The sequence below is a fragment of the Botryllus schlosseri genome, chromosome 2 (assembly GCF_051294905.1).
Source record: "Botryllus schlosseri isolate E-star chromosome 2, Bs_hap1, whole genome shotgun sequence".
In the NCBI taxonomy this organism is placed as follows: domain Eukaryota; kingdom Metazoa; phylum Chordata; class Ascidiacea; order Stolidobranchia; family Styelidae; genus Botryllus; species Botryllus schlosseri.
In genome coordinates, this window is record NC_137237.1 from 31,816,479 (window position 1) to 31,831,866 (window position 15,388).

The window sequence follows — 15,388 nt, forward strand, 5'->3', positions numbered from 1 at the left end:
ATCTCTTCTTGACCAAGATTTTTGTTTTCGGATACGTTGAGAAGTGAGTCCTAAAATTTAGTACAATTTTGAAATTCTTCAAATTCTTCGTTTTGTGCCAAATCTGACAATCTGAAAATAAGTGGAGAATGTAACTTATCATTTAAATAGGATTTATGGGCTGCCCTATCGCGGCAGTAAAGGCAGAAATCGCTAGCTAAACACCTTTTCTATAGTGAAAAAGGAACCATTGCCAACGCTAACGGTTAAATTATAAAGAGAAATATTTGGTTATGACATCACCAATCTAGAATGCAATAACTTACAGGCTGCGTACTTGAGACAAATGTTGTAGTCTACTGTATACATCAGGGATGGGCAAACTTTTCATCTCTTGGGCCGCATTCAACATCTGAATCCATTCGCGGGCCGCACTATATTAAATTGGGATTATTATCTTAAGCGCAATATTATTATGTATATTTATATGGGGACCGGAGACTTATGGAAATGATACATATGTATATATTTAAAATAAATCTGACAATAATTTAATGATAACGAACACGCGTCAGAAACATTGACAAGATTTTTCAAGCTGGTCATCCTCAATAACCAATTTGGTAAAATTTGGGATGAAAGGAGACTGTCACGATTCTTATAAGTCAGGGGTGGGCAATTATTTTCCTCCGCGCGTCAAATGAGAAAAATAAATACGTTGGCGAGCCGAGTGAAAAAATTTAGCTATATTCTCCAGCGTATTTTAATTGTTTTTCTAAATTACATTGTTAATAAATGCTGCCCAGTGAATGCGTTGATATTAGGTAATGAGAAAGTGACGGTTAATTAAAAAATATCTATTAGCTGTAATGATTCGAAACAATGTTAAACATGATAAATTTTAGCTCTCTTCAAACCCCTATCTACGTTCTTCTATTAAGACTCCAAAACAGTGGTTCTCAAACTATTTAGACACGCCTCCCTTTATGATAGTGAACAATTTCGCGCCCACTTATCATGATGTCACAAAAATTGAAAAGTGCAACCAGAATGCTAGCAATCTCAACGGATAGTTTGATGGCATGGAAGATTGTGGCTGGTGATGAGAGAATTGTGAAATATTAAAGTCGGACAATACATAAAGCAACAACTATTATCGCGCGGAGCGCGAAAACTTTTTTCAATAAACTTCGGCTTCGCGCCACCTTTTTGCTGCTTTGACGTCTCCCAGTTCGAGAACCACTGCACTGAAATGTACATGCAATAGTACAAAGCTTATATTCTTGGTCTCTGCCTTCCGAGCCGTGTGCAGGTTAAATAGCCTTTATGTTGAGCAAAGCTTGCAGTTTTTCTGAACTTTCTGAACCCTCCCTTGACCGAGTGTTCCGTACTTTTGTCATAAGACCAGCTTAAATTAAAATCCTTAATCTTGGCGACATGATCGGCCACCACTGAAAGGATGGGTTTACCCCTGACTTCAGTATGCGAATATTCAGTGCTCTAAATTTTAAACCGAAACCTTCTTTGAATTTCAGTTTTCGGCTTTCTTTTTTTTTGGCATGCCCGTTAATCCTTTATGGGTGATAGATATGATGAGTCATATAGTAATCGCGAGCACTGATTGACTTGTTTTACGAATTACGAATTACGAATTAAGGATTTGGAAAAACATCACGTCACAAATTGAAACACATACCGTGTAATGTGTAATGTGACAATGTCAACAAGGAAGGCTTGAACTGAACTATACGGAAAGAGTGATTTCTTGTGACTTCAATTGCGACTCATACTTTGCCACATTGCCATTATTTTGAATCTGGATTACGCATGCCAGTTACGTAGTCAGCCTAATCGTGACATATTAATTAACAGGCTTCAAAGTGAACGAATTTCCTGTTCATTTGATACAGCCTATGGTTCTAGTCATTCAAAAAGCAAGTTTTATGTTTTGAATTCCAAGCAACTTTTCGCGGGCCGCATTTGGCCCGCGGGCTGCACTTTGCCCAGGTCTGTTATAAGCGGATGTAAATTTGAATCTGAGGAACAATATCTTCATAGATTTGCAGATTCTACTTTTGGTTTATCTCCGGACAGACAATGCTGCTGACAGCATCATAACCATGCTACCTTCAATATACGCTTCTACGATATAGAGTTAATATAAAAATAAAATAATTCTATACATATCGAGAACATAGCTATACTTAACACACGCGCGAAGCGGTGTCCCAAATACGGAAACAAAAGTATTAAAATTACTAGGGATGGTGTAAACCTCTGAAAGGTTCAGGTTCGTGTGAACGCGAACCTAATTGAAAGGTTCTGCGTGAACGCGAACGTGAACCTCATGACGTCACGCGACATCATATTGCTAATTCCAATCATTTCTTTAAATGAAGTGATAGCCTATATTAATGTAAACGATACCTAGCGACGACTGGGACCACATATTGCCACAATGCTGAAGTACATATTGGCGTTTTAAACGTCGCCAAATATATCAACTGAGGCAATTAAATGATATAATAATCCCATAAAATCAATATTTTCCGTCGCTTTGCCAACAATTTCGACGAGGACTTGCCAGGGAATATAAGCTTACGCCTCAACGGTCTAAGCCAGACCAGACAATGTATTCGGCGTCTGAGAATTGCTACATTGATATTGAGCAGAGTGTAAAACGGGTTTCTATACTACCTACCGATATTACCTCACAAGTTATACAGCAGTAGCCAACACCTTAATCGCAAGGATTTGGTCTTGATGATAAAGTAAACATATGAGGTCCAGATTGACCCCGTACGCCTGCTAGATATTTTTCATCATATAACGATATCAATCTCATTGATTGGTTGAATAAGCATCATTCGCTGACTGCATGTAGTGTATTTCGCTCGTGATGTTGTGTGATTGCGGGTCAAGTTCACTGCAGAGATTCACTAAATATTCACAAACGGAAAGCTGGATATTTCGAGCAAACTTTTATAACAAAGAAAGTAAAATTTTTGAGATTGTCAAGGTGCATGCTCGTTTCGTGATGATTTTTTTATGCTGCCAGTGCCATCCATAGGGTGGCTCATAGTTGAAATACAATTAATATGAACCAAAGATGTTATAATGAAGTGAAAATTGTAACATATGAAAAAGTTTCACAGTGCAGAACCTACCAGGTTCTGTTGTGAACGCGAACGTTCACACACAGAACGCGGACTTTAACCTCACGTTCACACCATCCCTTAAAAATACTAGAGTTGTCAATTTTAAACCGCACTCGTGATCCGAATTATGTTATTTCCGTTTTGAATTTCTGTGATGTTTACCAACTGAAACCTTTAAAAATGTGTGGGCCTTGAGATCAGGCTACCACGTCAGCAATGAAATAACCATCATAGTAAAACTATAAATTATTATCGTTGTCATGGGTGAATATATTAAGAAAAAGGAATGCCAAGTCGCTGCAAAAATTACATTTTAGTGCGCATTATATTTTCTCGTAGGTTTTCGCGGTCCGCACAAAACGGTGTTCCGGGCCGTAGTTTGCCCACCCCTGGTATACGTAGTTGTAGCCGTGGGGTCCAGAGGGGTCGTGAACCCCCACCTCCTTATTTTGGAAAATTTTCGCACATTAGCAAGAAGCAATCTATTTCAAGACAAAATATACTCAACTTGAAAGTTTTCTTTTCGTCATTTATTGTCACCAGATTCGTGATTTTTTATTGGTACCCCCTCTCGAAAAATAATACATTTAATTTAAAGAATTGAGTCTGACTTCATTTGCAATTATCGGATAACGGTATATTCAACGGATCGCTTGAGGTGGCTGAGATGCTATGGTAAAAAGGTGTGTTTTGTGCAGCCCACTGGTGCCGGACCATTAGACACAGGCATTGCGATGACAGTAACCCCCGTGCCACGACACACCAAGATATATATCGTTTCGGCCAACAAGACAAATGACCGACACATGTTGGCCAAAACCTTTGCCCAGGCGACGAAATGGCCGGCGCTGAATAGTCCTGTCCTTCAGTGGCGGCTCGTGACAATATCGGGTGGTGGGGCAAGGGGTGCATGCGATGTTAATAATCCAAATGACGTCACAATAGTGTATTCTGACGTGAAAATGTGACTTCGTGGTCGTCACACACAGTTTGTATGGTGTATAGATATTAGGCCTGGTTAACTAGGCTTATGCATTTCAAATTTTGATAATATATTCATGACAGAAATAAATTAAAACTCGAAGCTTTTCGAGCTGACACTCTTCAAATTATTCGGAAGAAAATATTAAGTACAGTAGTTCATACCTACATATTTTAACGTTTGTATCAGTAGGCGCATTGCTCGCGGATTGATTTCATAGTTGCACAATGTTCAATGATAAATTCATTGAAATCTGGAATACCCATAATGACATCGCTGAGAATCCTGAGCACATCTACTGTAACTCATCGAGCCTATATCTTTACACATCCCGATTCTAAGAGAAGTCTCGATGCGTTTTAATGTGCTGAAACCACGCTTGGATTCTGCGGATGAAATCGGGGTGGTCAATATGATATTAAAAAAGCTAGTTACTGCAGCAAAGTTGATAGAAAGCGATTTTTCAACTATAGGAATTTTGAAAGTTCACCACTGGTTACTACTTCGAAAAAAAAATGCATTAGAATATAAGCCGGTCAACTCGCTAACCGAGTAATGTCGACGATCGGGTAATATCGAGACACCGTTTGCAGTAGAGACCACATTCTTCAGATCACGATTGCCAACTAGATAGACCGCCTCTGGCACCAGCAGTGTAAAAGTGTATAACAAGGCGTCCTTATCCTCGCTTATACTTCAGCTATTCATTGTTATCGAAATATGTTGGGAAAAGGGTAAGAGTGCGCTTTCCTTCTGCGTACGATTAGATCAATGGACATTGGACAATTTCTAGGCTGATAAAGACCGAGTCTCTTTACCTCTAATTATTGCTCTAAAGTAGGGTTGCCATATTTTTGTTTCACAAATTCCGGACGCACTTCAGAGCCATTTAGCGAATTTCAAAAGGAAGGAAGAACGTAGTTTATTTTTGTCCTTGATGTTTTTTTGCGGTATGTACACCGACTCATGTTACACATACACACGATCTGTGCATATGCATACCATGAGTGCATGATGTGCATATGCCGCTGGACAAGGAAGTGCAGATATAGCCTACGGCTTTCTAAGTCATGTACCACCCCTCCATGCATGAGCGACAAGCAGGGAAGTCATGGATACCAGTGTTACGAATCAGGTCTTTGGTCTGACCCGGCCGGGGATCGAGCCCACGACCTACCGATCAAGAAGCCGGAGGCTTCACCATTAGGTGTTAGCACATTGCCGATCAATATGACGTCACACCAGCAACGCTTTGTTTATTGACTAGAGGTGGTTACGATCCGGTTCAGGAATATGTGGTTGTATGTTGTAAGTTGTAACCAGGGCCGAAGCCACATTTTGTCAGCCCCTCCCGCCCAAATAAACCATGATCTCGGGCCTCCCGTAGGGTATTCGATGCAACTTCTGGGGGCTTACTATATGAATCTGGTCGTTAAAATCATTTGAAAGAATTGTGTCAATACTGTAATATGGGTTCTTCCATATATTACTATATAATTTTGATCCTCTCTCCGCCCACATGATCAGAGTTAGCGGTAGAGCTGGTGGGGGATGATGACTTCGAAAATGCAAGGAGAGTAATTGTACATCGTTAAGTCATGTTCAGTTCATGTCACGCCGATAAGATTACTTATCAGTCTAATGCCGGTGCGCACCTCACCACTGAGCTATACGAACACCGCACATCTGGTGGCGGTGGTTTCTAAACTTTTATCGTCGCGACTGCATTTCCAATTTGAAAATGTGCCGTGGCCCAGCTGAAAATTTGATGAGCTGATTACTAATTATTAATGTCGGCACATTTGCCCAGACTTACTCACGGCCTATTTTGGAAGCTAATTACATTCAACGTCTTCGCGAACTCCATGATAAAGGCAAGCTATACCCACAGGTTTAGAACCGCCATCATTGAATAAAGCATTCAGACGGCCTGCCCTAAACCGACTTTATGAATAAACCATCATCTTGTAATTGCGATTACAATCAGACTTCTTTTTGTAAATGAATATTATTTTATATTTCTTTTTGATCGCCGTTATTGCGAGGGTGGTAGTCCCGATATTAAAACCAATATACATTATACTAAATCGCGCGCAGCGCGAAGAAAAATTTCACGTAGCATGAATCTGCTCAAATATTATCTTGTTTACGTTGATTTACGAAAATATTATTAGCCTACGTCAAGCATTCAAAATTCCTGACATTTAGGCATGTTTTAGAAATTCCTCCCGGACGCAGTTTTTACAGTGAAATTCCGGACATGTCCGGGAAATTCCGGACGTATGGCAACCCTACTCTAAAGGAAACTGCTTAAGCGGCGTACGGAGCAGAAATTTAACACGATTCATGTTCGCAATTGATCTGGCTAACAATATGCAGACATAAGACTATAACTCTTCTCTGCATTACTTTTCATTCAGTGTGCATGCCTCTTATTTACTTCGCCTAGGCTAAGGTGGGTGTCTGATCTTAAAACTTGAAACTGGAGACTGCGACAATAACACAAATGGCTTACTGTCTAGAAGTCTGCTGCTAAATCGGCATTGGAAAATATATTACCGAATAAATACGTGAATGAAAGCTGTAAACTTTGTACACTGTTACATGACATCATCGAGAAGTAGCCTCATGACTCTTTTCGGTATATTACTGTCAAAATTAATACGAGCAGCCTGTTCGGAACAGACCAACACCGAATTTTTCGTAAAATTTACTGAGGAATAGGCTGATCAAGTGATCAGCAGTTAGCCGTCAACGAAAACGAAATAGCTTTCGCGCTTGACAGGGGGTTGTAAGCAAATGGCTTGAAGGCCACAATTTCACGGTGAAATTGACATTGGAGAATATAAAGTTAAAGTAAATATTTGAATGCGAAACGAGATTGTTAGTTAACTGTTTCATGATATCATCGTCTCATCACCTATCCCAGTATGGAGCACAGTTAACGTTAGCACAGACACACCGGCTTTTGCGTGAAATCCGCAATGCGTTAGGTAGGCTATAGTGTCAGATCGGCGCACATCTCTACCATACTCGACCTCAATAACGAAATTACTGCCCTGATCATCGTGTGTCAACCTTGAGACTTGGCACAGCGTTCGATACTAAAATCAAGACATACCGTGCGAAGGCTCATGACAGATCTAGGTAAGGAGCATCGTTAAAATCAATAGATACCAATACCGGCTTTGGGTAAAATCTGTTGGTGATAAATGACTAGTCAGCTCACACTCCCCTTAGGAAACGAAATAACCACTAAAATAGTTCAGTGACAAACATAAAACTTGGTACAGCGTTCGATACTAACATTAAGACTTACCCAACCAAATGTCATGACCAATCTCGGTATGGAACATCGTCAAAATCAATGGACACCAATACCGGCTTTTGAGTAAAATCTGTTTGCGATACATGACTGATTAGCACACACTCAATTTCGGAAACGGAATCGACTCAACGCCATATGACGGTAACCGAGTTCAGATATAGATTCGATTGTTACATCACACTATGTTGCCCCACCTGCTCGGTAATTTTATGAATAGGAGAGAGTAAATCACCGTTTCTATATTGTGCGCTGCTTTGAGAGAATAGACAGTGAAAGCTTGTTTCGAGCGCTACCGGGGCATGCCCCGGCTAGGCATTCGCAAAGCGAAAACACGGAAGAGAATTCGATTTTCGAAGAGACTTCGCTATATATGGGCATTTACAAGCGAAAGCACAAGAAGAACGCGATTTCCGCTGTGATTTCGGTATATATTGATTGTTGTGCGTCTATAAATGATAAATAATTGTTATTGAACCGAATTTTAGGTGGGGCAGTGCCCCAGTTGCCCTATAGGACGAGCCGCCACTGCTGTCCTTACAATTTCAGCCCCTCGGTACTAAAGCGACCCGCAGAAGAATATATTTCAGTCTGCGAAGAAATCCCGATTAGAAATCCCATGAATCTCACCAAAACAATTTTACGTAGAGTTTGGTATGGTGGGCGTGAGCGATTCCTATATTTTGTGAGTAGCGACAATCTTTATCAGAGTTTTTACGAAACAGCAACATGCTTCAACAAAGTAATGAACCCGTACGGAGCAAACGCGAAGGAAACTCATGCAGTTTTAACCTCGAGGAATCATCAATGATCATCGCTCAGAATATTTATACTTGTGTGTCCTAAATTTGTAAAGACACCTCTTCCACATAGCTCAACCGGTAAATCTGATCAGTGGTCACGTATATGCAAGTACCAACAATATTGTCCAGGTTAGTTCATTATCCTTTATAATAAATGCACACTGATTATATTCATTGCATCCATATTTGGGATTTGGCGGACTTAAGCCAATATATGCCCTTGCCGTTACCTAATCCGTCCGTTCGTTTCACGCATCGCAGTTATTCGTAGTTGCATTATGCCGACTAGGTTTCAGTGGGGAGTTGCTCTCGGTACATGTAGAAATTTCGCGATATGATTGTGGTGGTGGAATGATATATTTCCATCCGATAACACATTAACATTACTACAATATCATTCAAAGTTATAATTAGCTCAAATAATAGGCGGAAATCATATTAAATATGGTTATTTATATGCGTTGAACTACTTTACGACTCATTCAACTGGTATTTTAAACCATACATTGCATTGCTAAAACGTCATAAATTCTATACTGTGCTGGGGTGCAGCAAGGTCAAAAAGGTTGAGAACCACCGAACTGAAGTGGCAGATACTGTCACCCAATCGCTCTTTTTATATGTAGCCTACCCCAAGTTGATATAAAAACCATTCAAGATCTTCTGTATGGTGGACGTAGAATGCGTTGTGATCTAGGCTACTTATCAGCCATAACATGGTTGCGTTGGAATATTGGAAATACATAATTCGATAACATCTCCCATTTATCTCTCTTCTTCGGAACTCAAGCTATGTAAGTATGCCATGTCTTTGCGTCGGATTTTATACAGGATGTGAACATCTCATGAGCAATAATTACTGATCATGCCAATTTTTTTTTATCCATGTACTTCAATTCATACGTACATTCCATTAATGGTATATAGTGCCCTAATGTAAAACCTTTGATGAGAGTACATTGCGATGTAAATAGATTTTGAAGCTGCAATGATTTTATCATTCATATGTCGATTCCATTTACCCTGCGCTATTCGCAACTAACATCGTATTAACGAGCCGGATTCATATGGTGTGTCTACTTTAGTATCGATAATGCATGCATATTATGTCCAAGCGCTTGCCTTCTCGCATACGCTTAATGTCACGTCTTTGAAACAGCTACTTACTGAGAACGATCATCATGCACTCCCTAAATTTTACATTAGTGTGCTTGCCATCACCGAGACTAGAAACTGCTCCTATATGTTCGATTTCAGGCCAAGATAGTGCAGTAACAGTTGACACGCATGAGGTTTCCATGACGCGCATGACACATGTTAGCCATTTCGTAAACTAACAAAGTGGAGTAGGCTATACGGTTAGGTAGTTTTAATAATATTGAAATTTTTTTGCGCTTACCACGATCTATTTACTGCAGGGGTGGCCAACCTTTTCGGCCAACGGGCCACATGCAATTGAGGAACCATCGCGCAGGTCACGAGCCGCGCAAGGCGCTAAAATGTTTCAAAGTTTATAGGTCAATAATATCGTTACTTGAGTATATTGCGGATATGCTGGGCTCTGGGCTCAGTTTGCAAGGACTGGACTATTCTGCTGGACATATCGATATCGAAAGCTTCGGCCAACGTATGTGTCAATCATTTTGTGTCTAGGTTTCATCGTCGACGGTCTTTCTTCGAGCGCAAACGCAAGGTCGCATGTTCGACGACACTTTCTCTCGTAATTGCGAATATAGTTACACCTAATCTGGTACATTAGGCGTTCCTTCATTTTCAGGAGGGGGAAACAACATTACAAGCAAGAAATCGAATGACAACATATTGCGGGAAGCATGAAGATTATTATTACTTTAGATAAATCTACCGCAGAATATGATGATTTATTATATGTACGAAGATCTACCAATAATGTGACTGGCCCATGGATCTGCCGATGTGTCGGAACTGATATTTTGTCTTCACATCCCAAGTGTTGCGGACTAACCAAATTTTTGGTTGGCCCTGCAAGTTCACAATCTGGGCAATCCCTTTTTGATAATATTACTAATTTCGTAAATTACCTCGCGGGCCACTCAAAACCTTCTCGCAGGCCACGGGTTGGCCGCCCCTGATTTACTGTTTCTCTTCCAAATTTGTTGTTTACAGCTTGAGCTGGGTAAGTAATCAATTTGGTAGCAACGAACCAATCAAGCGGATCATTGATATTAAACTATGTTTTCAAAACAATAATGAATGAGTGTTAGCTGTCCGCTCCCATACAAATCCTTACCAAAGGCACGGGAATTTATGAACAAATGTAATGTAATGTTACAACATTCGTTACTGTTGCGCAAATGACATGCATATAGGCGACAAGCGCCAAAGATTGTCCAATGAGCAACAGCAACCAGGGGTGTCGAGCTCCACTTGGGTCACGGGCTGGATTCGAACCTTCTTATCGTTCGCGGGCCGGACCGGTCTAATGACTCCAAAGTGTTACCTCTTAAATCTAAATCCATACATTTGTCTTTTACTTGAATACTCCTGTCTATTATAAAGCCTATATTACGGGATCATAGGGGGTTTATTCTATATAGCAGCATGTTAAATCTCATTTATTCGAATTCCGCAAGCGACGGAATTGGCAAAATACGATGACTGGCAGATTGAACGCGGTCATAAACTGCTAAATCAGTGGTTCTAGCGACTAAATAACTTGGCATAATTCTATGCAGGGATATATATCCCTGATGCAATGCTACCACTGATTAAAGATCGGAGTCCTGACCAATTATGAGTTACCTGAGTCTGACTTCTTGATCAGATTGGCATGACACGGACGTAGCCTCGGAAATGTGCATGTTCCATATATTTTCCTACGGTTACTACTAGCCATTCATCGAATTATTTGTTCAACCACCTGTGGTGCTCGGTATTTAGGCAGTAATTACTTTCATACATGATTAGTTCTGTTGTACAGTACATTGTCGCTTATCATCACAGTCTATTATCTTCTGCTGTCGGTTGTGTTCCATGTTGCTTAACCACATTGGCCACTTTTACTTTAAAAAAGCTTTAGCTCAGTGGTTTCCAACGTCGGCGATATCGCCCCCCCCCCCCAGTGGGCGATTCTGAGAAACAAGGGGGCGAAACTGCCTAAGGGGGCGACTGGGGGGCGAAAATGTTAGAACGTCCTTTGAGACATATGCAATTAACATGGCCAAAAGTTTTCATGAAGACGACTTATTCTGCATATGAAACGAAAGTTGACTGAGAAAAGGTCAAAAAATCGTCAAAATTTTTACAGAGTCATTTTTTTGCCACCTGCATTTCGTTTGTATGGTAAATGATTGCACAGTCGGTGAGCTTATCATACGACATTTTACCTATTTTAGCCTACTTTATAGGCCTACCGTTGTAGACGGCACATTATCTGCTCATTATTATTCATAAACGGCCAAATGAAACAAATAGGTTTACATTGTGTTATGCTGAACGTGCGCAATATCCTAACTGAAGTAAAACTGAGTGGGCACTGGGCATTGGTTCCTATATCAAGAGCGCATGATGAAAAATTGTGACGTAGACAATATTGTCAGAATGAAGCAACACGACGTGTCACCAACAGTGTATACGCACAACTTCAGTGTTGCCAGCCAACAACTGCTGCTGTTGAACGTTCTCTCTCCATTCTTGTCAAGTACTTGGTATGGACAGACATTTTCTACCCGTGGGAAAGTGTCTTTCGTTGTTGTACTACTACTAAAACAGCAACAAAATTTAATTATATTTACCGTAATGCGTGATGTAACTTGGAATTCCTCATAGGTCCAGATTTCGTTAAAATAAAGTTTTTCGTGTAAAAATTTGTCTGTTTCCAAGTCTATAATTTTTTCAGGCCAAACTACTTCGTGAGGACAGACAGTTCCAACCATGAATGAAGATAAGTAGCACAATTATAACATTATGTGGGAAAACACCTAATTTACATACATGAGGTCAAAATTTGGTCAAAATTAAGTTTTCGAAGGTACGAAAATGTCAAAATTGCGATTTTTTTAGGTCAAAATCTTCCCGTTTATTAGGAAAATGGACGCGCTAACCGGTTTTCAGAGCACCTACTCGAAAAAATGACCATATTTTAGCCAATTCACTAGCGATCAGAGTTAGATGAATAAATTTCCCGTATATATGTCCTCTTTTTTGGATCCGTAAATATTGGGGGGCGAAAATTTATTTCGAGCTTGAGAAGGGGGCGATTATTCGAAAAAGGTTTGGAACCACTGCTTTAGTTAGTTACGACAACGCAACAGTCAGTTAACGAGACCACCCGCAATGCAGTCTCCTGAATATTTACAAGGACAGCCGCGTCCTACCCATATAATAGGGATGTTCGTACCTTTCTTAAATATAACAGTGTTTGGAAGAAGACACGACCTTTGAGTCAAGAATTACTTCTAGTGATTGTATTTAGCATCGTATCAAATCACCCAGCTTCTTAACCCGTTGTGAAATTTTTGGCCCGCCACTGTCACTGTTGCAGCAAGAATCTATTAGTCTACCTGTCGTGATTCATCTCAAAATATTGTTCAAATCCCACCCAAGCCGTTATATCTATTTATTGACGACATCATATGTGACATCGGCCAAACTCTAGACATAAAGTCACATTGCTGTGCGAATTCTTCGTGTAACAGACAGTATAACGGACACATGCATGACGGCATAAAATATGCAGAGATGTCGTTAAAGAGATCTATTGACACGACAGCTTAGTTCCGTTGCTGCGTCGATTAGGAAATTGATAAATGACGACATAAATTTCGGAGTCAGCATGAAGCGAGACGCATTTTTATTCCATCTGCATACGAACTAAAGAGAGCAGCAATTGTAAAATTACTTCTCGAGGTGCTGCTAATTTTCGCAGAGGTAGCAGGAGAGGCACAAATCTTTTTCAAGTAATAATTGGCGTTGACCCTGAGTTGACGTTGACCCCGCTATACGCGCTGATGCGCAGTGTGGAATACAAAGGATTTGAATGTAAACGCTGACGTTTGAATTTGGTTCGTTCAATAAATATCCATTAGAATTTATCAGGAGACAGGGGATCTTTTGAGTCAGAAGTCATAAATCAGTGCGACCGCGGATTCTTGGTGAACTATTATATTCTCCATGTAATCTGCATGGCATGGGCATTGTCGTTTTTGAATCTGTTAATAACTACTTTTCTGTCCATTTTTTATAGAAATCAGAACTCGGTGTACATGTTTCGCCCATCTCAAAATTTGCGGTCAATGTCAACTACTTGGCCCTCATGTCGTCTAGACCAGTGGTTCCCAACCTTTTTCGCCCCATCGCCCCCTTTTCAAGGTTAACACCGATCATCGCCCCCCAAATTTCTGTGTACCGAAAATTGGGCATACAAACTGTAATCACCGGCGGGTTGACTGAAAAAAAAAAGGTCAAATTTTCGCCACGATGTCTAATTTGACACACTTTTGCAACTAAATTTCCGTGGGTTGACTAAAAAAAAAAAAAAAAAGAGGTCAGCCGTTTTGGCGCGTCATCGCCCCCCTATCGCCCCCTTCGCTATTTTCGCCCCCCGTCGCCCCCTTTGTCCATTTTCGCCCCCTGTCGCCCCCTTCGTCATTTTCGCCCCCCTAGACCGCCAAATCGCCCACGTTGGGAACCACTGGTCTAGACCAGGGCCGGCCAACCCGTGGCCCGCGGGCCACATGTGGCCCGCGAGAAGGTTTTGAGTGGCCCGCGAGGTAATTTCCGAAATTGGTAATGTTATAAAAAATGAATTGCACAGATTGTGAACTTGCAAGGCCAACCAAAAATTTGATTAGCCTGAAAGCTACACTTGAGATGTTATGACTAAAATATCAGGTACAACGCATTAGCATTTCCATGAGCCAGTCACACTTTGGTAGATCTTCGTACACCACAATAAAGCAGAATAATTTGCGATAAATTTATCAAAAGTAAATATTTTCTACACGCTTTGCGCAACATGTGGTCACTCGATTTCTTGCTTTTAATATTGTTACCCCTTGGCTAAGATGAAAGAACGCTTAATGTATCAGATTGAGTCTAACTATATTCTCGGTTACGAGACAAAGTGTCATGCGACCTAGCTTAGGCACAAAACGATTGGCGCATGTTGGTCGAAGCTTTCGAGATTGATATGTCCAGGCGCTGAATAGTTCAGTCCTGGCAAACTGTTCCCAGCGATATACTGCAGGCCCGCAATATAGTCAAGTGACAATATTATTGAGCTATGAACGTCGAAAAATTTTCGCGCTTCGCGCGGCTAGTGGCCCGCGCAATATTTCGTCGATCGAATGTGGCCCTTTGGCTGAAAAGGTTGGCCAGCCCTGGTCTAGACTCACTAGAGCAGTGGTTCTCAACCGGAGTCCACGAAACCACTGAATTCGAAAAATGATTTATAACTTGTAATCTTATGAATTAGGAAATAACGAACCGGTTACGCTTCATAAACTATTAACATTTCAGTACTCACAACAACTCAATTACCGTGACATGAAATATCCTACTGTACTGTGCAAACTCATTTTAGTTGCCAAATTCTCAATAGCCAATTCCCAAGCTTGTAATTCCCCTCGATTGGCGATCAGGGCCGTAAAAGCACTTCGTCATGCCCCACCCCAAAACGTCGGTCTTGCCCCCCCCCCCCCCCCATATAATGATAAACCGAACTTCTGGGGGCCATTTAATGAGCCAGCTTCTCACACCTGAACGCGCGAAGCGCGAAAATTTTCTATAACTCATGATTGAATCGGTCAATATTATCGGAAATTGCATCAATTTTTATCTTCTCTCTGCTGACGAAATCAGATACACCGGTAGAGCTGAGTGAGGTGTGTTTGAAAAAGTAGGACCCCTCAATAATAATTAAACATCTTCGGGCGTATACCCGTTGGAAGGAACGAAACTGCACTTCATCAGCCCCTCCAATAAAACTTGGGTCTTGGGCTCCCATAGAGCGATAAACCTACCCCCCATCACCCTGTTCGCTTTTGCCACGAAACTAGTTGCACTGTGTAGTTAGCCAGCGCCATGCGCAACATTTTTCGATAATTCGCGATAAAATCAGTCGATAAGATCGGGAATCGCATATATATTGCTATCTATTTCT